Raw genomic sequence first — 7,103 nt, forward strand, 5'->3', positions numbered from 1 at the left:
CTAAGATTGTCTTTTCTTAATTTAGATACATATAGCCATAATTGCTTAGACAACTTCCCGATACATGGTAAGCACATAGAAATGCTTTATTTAGTAAAGAATTATTTAATACAGTGCATTATGCATATACAAATGCGTGCATGAAATATTTAGTGAATATTTTTTCCCTAAGGTTCTAGGTCAAGTCAGTTTTCATAAGACTCATGAGACAGTGGAGAGAAAAATTTATATTGCAGAAATATATGTACACTGCCCCTGCCCCTTGCAAAAAGACTCTTAATAACTCCCTTAATTCATTACATGTCAAAAATCTATTTTGGACTTTTTAGACTAGTTTATTCTATATATTAGTGCACACATACTTGCATCACAGTGTCGGATAAGGTTTGCCTCCATATGGAACGTCTGTTACTCAGAAATTATACCTGATAACACTATATTAAAATATAGTCAAATGAGCCAGGCATGGTACGGTGGTGCATGCCTGTTAGTCCCAGCTACTCAGGATGGTAAGCAGAAGGATTGCTTGAGCCTGGGAGTTTGAGACCAGGCTGGGCAACATAGCAAGACCCTGTCTCTAAAAATAAAAAATAAACATATAGCCACATAGTCAAATACTAACACATAACTTGATAGCTGATCAAAGGAATTGAAGCAAATCACCTCCATCTTCTCAGAAGCTGATTTTGGAGTGTAAAAGAAGAACTTCTATTGTATGAGCTGGTAATCAACATGGAAGTTTCCAGAGATGAGAAAACCCCACCAGGCTTACTTCAAAATGTTCAAAAGTTGTTCCCCTCTTACCCTGGAGAGAAAGAGTTCTAAACTGTGAAAATAACAAAAATCCCAAAGTATATTATTTCTTGAAGACTTGTTGAAGGAAGTGACTGCAACTTAGTATCTAAAAGAGAAGTGCATTACTTAGTGCTTTTCAGGCTGATGGTGTGACAGAAGGGAAAATTCTCTCTTGTCCTGGTTAAACAGGCCCTGTATACTTGAGGTGGGGCTTTCTCAGCATCCCTATTTCTGATCCCCATGACAACCAATCTCAGCCTTGTCTCTATGGCAGATATCACATAATAGAGTGTTATCTACCCATTTACACAATGCTTGTATAACCATTGCCTCTTGGACTAAATAATTTGTTTTTTATTTCAAAAGTTCATAAGTGGAAATAGCTTGCCTTGAATCTCAGATGAGACTTTCGACCTTTAGACTTTTGAGTTGGTTCTGGAACAAGTTAGGACTTCTGGAAACTATTGGGATGGAATGATTATATTTTGCAATGTGAAAAGGACGTTTGACCTGGGAGGCCAGAGGAGGAATACTATGGATTAGATATGCTTTGTTTGTTCCCTCCAAATCTCACATTGAAATCTGATCCCCAGTGTTGGAGGTGGGGCCTGGTGAGAGGTGTTTGATCGTGGGGCAGATCCTTCATGAATGGCTTGGTGCCATTTCTGTGGTAACAGGTGAGTTCTCACTCTATTAGTTCCCACAGAACTGATTGATTGTTAAAAACAGCCTGGCACCTCCCCCGTCTCTATCTCTTGCTTCCTCACTCCCATGTGATCTCTGCACACACCAGTTCCCTTTCACCTTATGCCATGTGTGGAAGTAGCCTGATGCCCTCACCAGAAGAAGGTGCTGTCACCATACTTCTTGTACAGCCTGCATAACCATGAGACAAGTAAATCTCTTTTATTCCTAAATTATCCAGCCTCCAGCATTCCTTAATAGCAAAGCAAATGGTCTAAGACACCACCACACCCCCATGGTGGCATACACTTATTAATGTTAGAATAGGATCCTGAGCTGAGGACAGTCTCCTGCCCCTATAGAGGTAGAAAACCTTTATTTATTTTACCCATCTCTAGCAATACTGGGTCTTTACTTGTGCTTTGAAGGTGGCAGGGTTTGTGGCCCATTCACCAGCAGACTAAGGGTTTTACTTTATAGGAGAAGAGAATCCAGGCAGGAGTTGGACTTCATGTCTTTTTCTAATGACATTCCCTCCAGAACCAAGGGAGGCACTTTCTGGTTTTCTGCTTGTCTCTAATACTTAATATTGGCACCTGGGGAAGGTCCATGCAAAAATACATGAGTAGGTGGAATTGCTCTTGTGTCTGAGGCTCCCAGAAGTTCTGTATTCTCATGGTAGCTAAGATTTGGCCTTCAGCAATTGAATAAAATTTTAACTAATTTTAAAAATTTACTTGCATGGAAGCCACCTTCTTTTTGTACTCTACCACAGTTGAGAAAGTACATGTTTCCTTTCTTATTTCAGAAATTCCTGCCTTTTTTTTTTTTGAAATTTAGAAACTTGGTTACCCTGTACCTTCTTATACCTAAAGAGTTTCAGAACATGTGTGTTTTTTGTAGTTCGTCCAGACTTGTCTTATCATTAGGGTGAAAACAATGCTTTTTCCACCTTTTAAATCCTAGGAAGAAACAGTATTAAGGCTGTATTTTCTTAATTGAGATATGCATTCTTCCATCTTACTGGTGCCATTAATCCAGGTATGACATGAAGGGTTAGCAACGATTGGAAAAAATTGTTCAATTACTCATAACTGGTTAGACTATATAATTTACACTGATTATTCTGATCGGTAAGGGGACAGTTTATGGTCTCAGTTATTTATTTTGTCAACTAAATTAAAGGATAAAATAACATGACCATCCTACAGGGACACTTTCTATGTGTAGGATCATTCATTATCATGAATCCATTCTGCCAGTTATACTGCATACTTAAAGGTTTTTTCACTTCAGGTTCTTTGTAAGGAGAAAAAATCTATTAAAGATATCGAACAGCCAAACACTCAGAATGGTCTGAGATGCTCAGAGGACAAATAGTCATTATCCTTGATTGGCACAGAAGAGCCAGAGTCCCATGATTGTAAAGAAGATCTCAGATGCTTCACAAGAGAGTAATCAACTTTAGTGGGGCTGCAAGATTATTTTCTCTGGGTTTTGACATGACAAACAGTCTCAGTTACATCCCAAGAATATTTGTATCTCATTTTCTCGCACAAGGACATTTCCTGTACTTATATTGGTTACAAAAGGTGCATTGTTGGTAAGGTTAGTGTAATATACTATTGTCTTAGTCTGTTCAGGCTGCTGTAACAAAAATACTATAAACTGGGTGGCTTAGACAGCAAACATTTGTTTCTCACAGTTCTGGAAACTGAAAAGTTGAAAATCAAAAGGTCACAATACTGAGTGTCTGGTGAGGGTTTGCTTCCTGGTTCATAGACTGCCATCCTCCTGATGTGTTCTCCCTTGACAGAAAGAATGAGAGAGAGAGAGAGCTCTGGGGTCTCTTTAATAAGTCCACTAATTCCATTCACAAGGACTCCACCTTCATGACCTAATTACCTCATAAAAGTCCCACCTCCTAATACCAACTTATTGGGGTTTATGATTACAACATATAAATTTTAAGAAAAACAAATATTCAGTCCATAACAGCCATTATTTCATTCTCAGGGTTTTCTATGCTTAATATGTTGCACTTCTATTTATTTTGTTAAAAATTATTAATGGTTCATATGTATGAGTTTCTTCATTATTTGACTTACAGTATCTCTAAAAAGAAAAATATCATTAAAAACTGACAAAAGAAAAATATCTATTGAGGTTGAAGTGATTCATATGATGAGGTTGAGTCATGTTATTTGCATAAATAGAGTTGTAGCAACCTTACCCTAGATGTTTATCTATAGTTATATTAAGGCAATTTTTGATTAAAATATTCTTAATCAAAATTTATTTTAGAAGCATCAGTTGCAAATATGGCCATTAATTGTTTTTTCCCATTGTTGTCCTATTCCATAATTTTCTAAATTGGCTGTATTTGCAATAGTTTGGGATATCTAAATTACAGACTGCTCATATTGAGGTCATTAATATTAGTATGTATAACGTTGTAAAAAAATAAAAATTGTATGACTTCAAATCAGTAAAAAGTTTAAAAGACTCAAAAAATTAAAAAAATACACAACAAAGTATGTAAAGGAGAGTGTGACAATCAGTGTTTCTGCACAACTGGAATAATCTGATTCTGGGTGAAATCTGTCAGTTTCAATGACGGTGTCTTTCTGTTGTTGGAAATCTTGGGTCTACAGTCAATTTCTATGAACTATTCTCTTTCAGAGATTCTGTGGAGAATCTTATATTAAGATTTCTAGTTGATGTAACTTTCCAATTACTTTTCATGGAGGATAATGTCATTTTAGTTGAGAAACATGTATTTAGGGATTACTTAATTGCAGTTTAACAGCCATACTTACGGAAAAATTACCCTGATAAGGCCACTTCCATCAAAGCTCAAGGGCTGTCTTTTTCTAATGCATTTTCCACCTGATTTCAGGTGATGTCAGGGCTAAATAAATGGTTAACAAGAAAATCCATCTCATGCCTGTTGATGCTGGGGCCGAGTATATTGGGCTAGTTATCTTACATCAGTTTATGTCATGGGAATTAAGTATGGTTAGAGATATTTCTAGATAAATTGTTTGTTGGTGACTAGCTAATAGGTTGATACTATGTGACTTTGTGAAAGAGAGTAATGAAGGGCCATAGAGCTAAATGTAGTAGTTTAGGTCAAGGAAATTTACAAATGTCTGATAATTTAATTCCTGTTCTAATATTCAAAAATTCTAAATAAAATAATAATAGACCCCTAGCAACACATGAAATTATTTAATTAATATCATCAACATACAGATCCCAATATATCAACAAATCTTAATCAGAATAAACACAAACCTAGAAATATGCTTTAATTAGCATATTTAATTATTTCTAAAAACCAAAGATAAAATGAAAATCTTAATAACAATCAGAGTTAGCAAGATAGCAGAATAGGATATCTGTGTCCCCAACATCATAGCACCCAAATATGTGAAGCAAACATTGACAGAACTAAAGGGGGAAATAAATAGCAAAACAATAATAACAGGGGATTTCAATATCCCACTATCAATAATAAATAGAACATCCAGACAGAAGATTAATAAGAAAATGGAGAACTTCTGAAAACTCCTAGTTCCAAAATTGCAATGTAGAGGCAAGCTGGCTTCTTTACCCTACCCACACACACACACACACACACATACACACACAAACAAACAAATATACAGCACCAGGAACTACACTAGCAACAACCCAGAGCTCAAGTATGAGGATGAGACAGTTCCTGGGGCAACAGAGAAGTAGAAAGACTTTGAGAAGATGTTAGGAGAATCAGACTTGCACATCCACAATGCCCCTCCCCACCATTCTGCCAGGCACACAGAAAATCTCCTACCAACTCATGGTTTCAGCACTGGAAATATTAAAACTGAGATGGTAAACCAGCTTCCTCACCTTCTTGGATTCCCTGGCAGCAGGCATGTCCTTGGTTTCAAGTGACAAGTGGCACCATAACTTCCTAAAGGGAGAAATATCCATGAGGACAGGCAGAGATGAACAGGGGGTGTCTACCATCCATGGCCCTGGAAACTCTGCTCTGTAACTCAGCCAAAGGAGATGCCAAGTCAGAGTGGCTATAGGAGATTTGTTCCACAAGTCTCCTGAGAGCAAAAGCCTAGTCAGCCTTCCCATACTGCCAGATAATCCCTTTGGAAGGTCTTCTATTTGGGACAGGCAGTGCTTGGGCCAATTATTAATACTAGAGCTGAGGTAAACCTGGACTTAAGGCACCATGTAGAGTTGAAAAGGAGGCAGAGATCTAGTAGTGGAGATTCTGTAAACAAATATATTCAATAAAAACTAAACCAAGCCAGACAGAGAAAACTAATAAATAACTAGTCATTCAATGCAAAGACATAGACTTATAGCCACAATAAACAACAGCAAACAAGGAATCATGACTTTCCCAAAAGGGCAGAGCAAAAATCCAGTGACTGACTCTAAGAAAACAGTGATTTGTGAACTCTTTGACTGAGAATTCAAAAGAGCAGTTTTAAGGAAACTCAGTGATCTCCAAGATAGTGATAGAGGCAGGAGGAAGACAAATGCCTAGGCAGATAAGGAGGGTTGCATGGAGAATCTCCAACCTGCCCCACAAGTATTTACACCAGATGTTTTTGTGCAGATAAGGGAACCCACACAGGGTCTTGCCTGAACATTCCCACAAAAGACAGGAGGTCCACATGCAGTGGGGGAATGGGATGGAGCCACCAGAAATTCACACCTTATGCAGAGGAGGAGCCTGGCTCCTTCAGCTGGTGTGTGGTAGCCTGGTATTCAATTTGTGAGGTGGAAACCTGCAGGCAGGACCCCTCTCTTTGCTGAGAGCTTTCCTTTCACGTAATAAATTCCACCCTCCTCACCTTTCAATATGTCCACATGCCTAATTTTTCCTAGTCATGAGACAAGAACCTGAATTTAGCTGAACTCATGAGCAAAAAATCCTGCAACATTTTTGTGGCCAGTACAGGAATACATCAGAAGGGTGAAAACAATGCAAACTCAAAAATCTCTTTCACTTTGTTTTCTGAGCTTTCTTGTCCTCAGACTTTTTCTGAAGTCAGGGGAAACAGCCCCCACCCCGACCCCTGTCGCTCTCGGGGATCAGGAATGTCAGCCTCAGTGCAACCCAGTGTTTTCTAGGCATCTTCCTTCTGTTTTTCCAGGAGTGTAATGGCACCTATCTTTTCTTTTACAACATTGGGAGTGTTCCACCCCAACCCCAATGGCCACAGGTGCACATGGGAAGAACTGGTGAGTGGCGGCTTCCTGCCCTACTTCCCTTCTGACTGGGGCACATGGCCATGTCTGCTGCATGTGCATGCAACATCCAACTGCTATGCAGGGCAGGACTGAGCCACAGCTGCTGCCAGAGCCCCAGAGTGGTCTCAGGGGCCAGAAGCCCTGAGCGACCAGCTGGCCATTATTCCCTGTCACGCATCCACAGGAGTCTTCTCCTCCCTGGCTGAGGGGTCCAGCTCAGTTGAACTTTTAATTGAAAGCAATTAAAAGTTTCTCTCCCTGTGGAGAAATCCATTTGCATAAGAATAATAGGCTTCTTCTCCCAGGCATCTTTATCTTTTCTCCAACCTGTCAGCAGTTTACACAGCCCTGCACTTAAG

The sequence above is a fragment of the Pan troglodytes genome, chromosome 9 (assembly GCF_028858775.2).
Source record: "Pan troglodytes isolate AG18354 chromosome 9, NHGRI_mPanTro3-v2.0_pri, whole genome shotgun sequence".
Lineage (NCBI taxonomy): Eukaryota > Metazoa > Chordata > Mammalia > Primates > Hominidae > Pan > Pan troglodytes.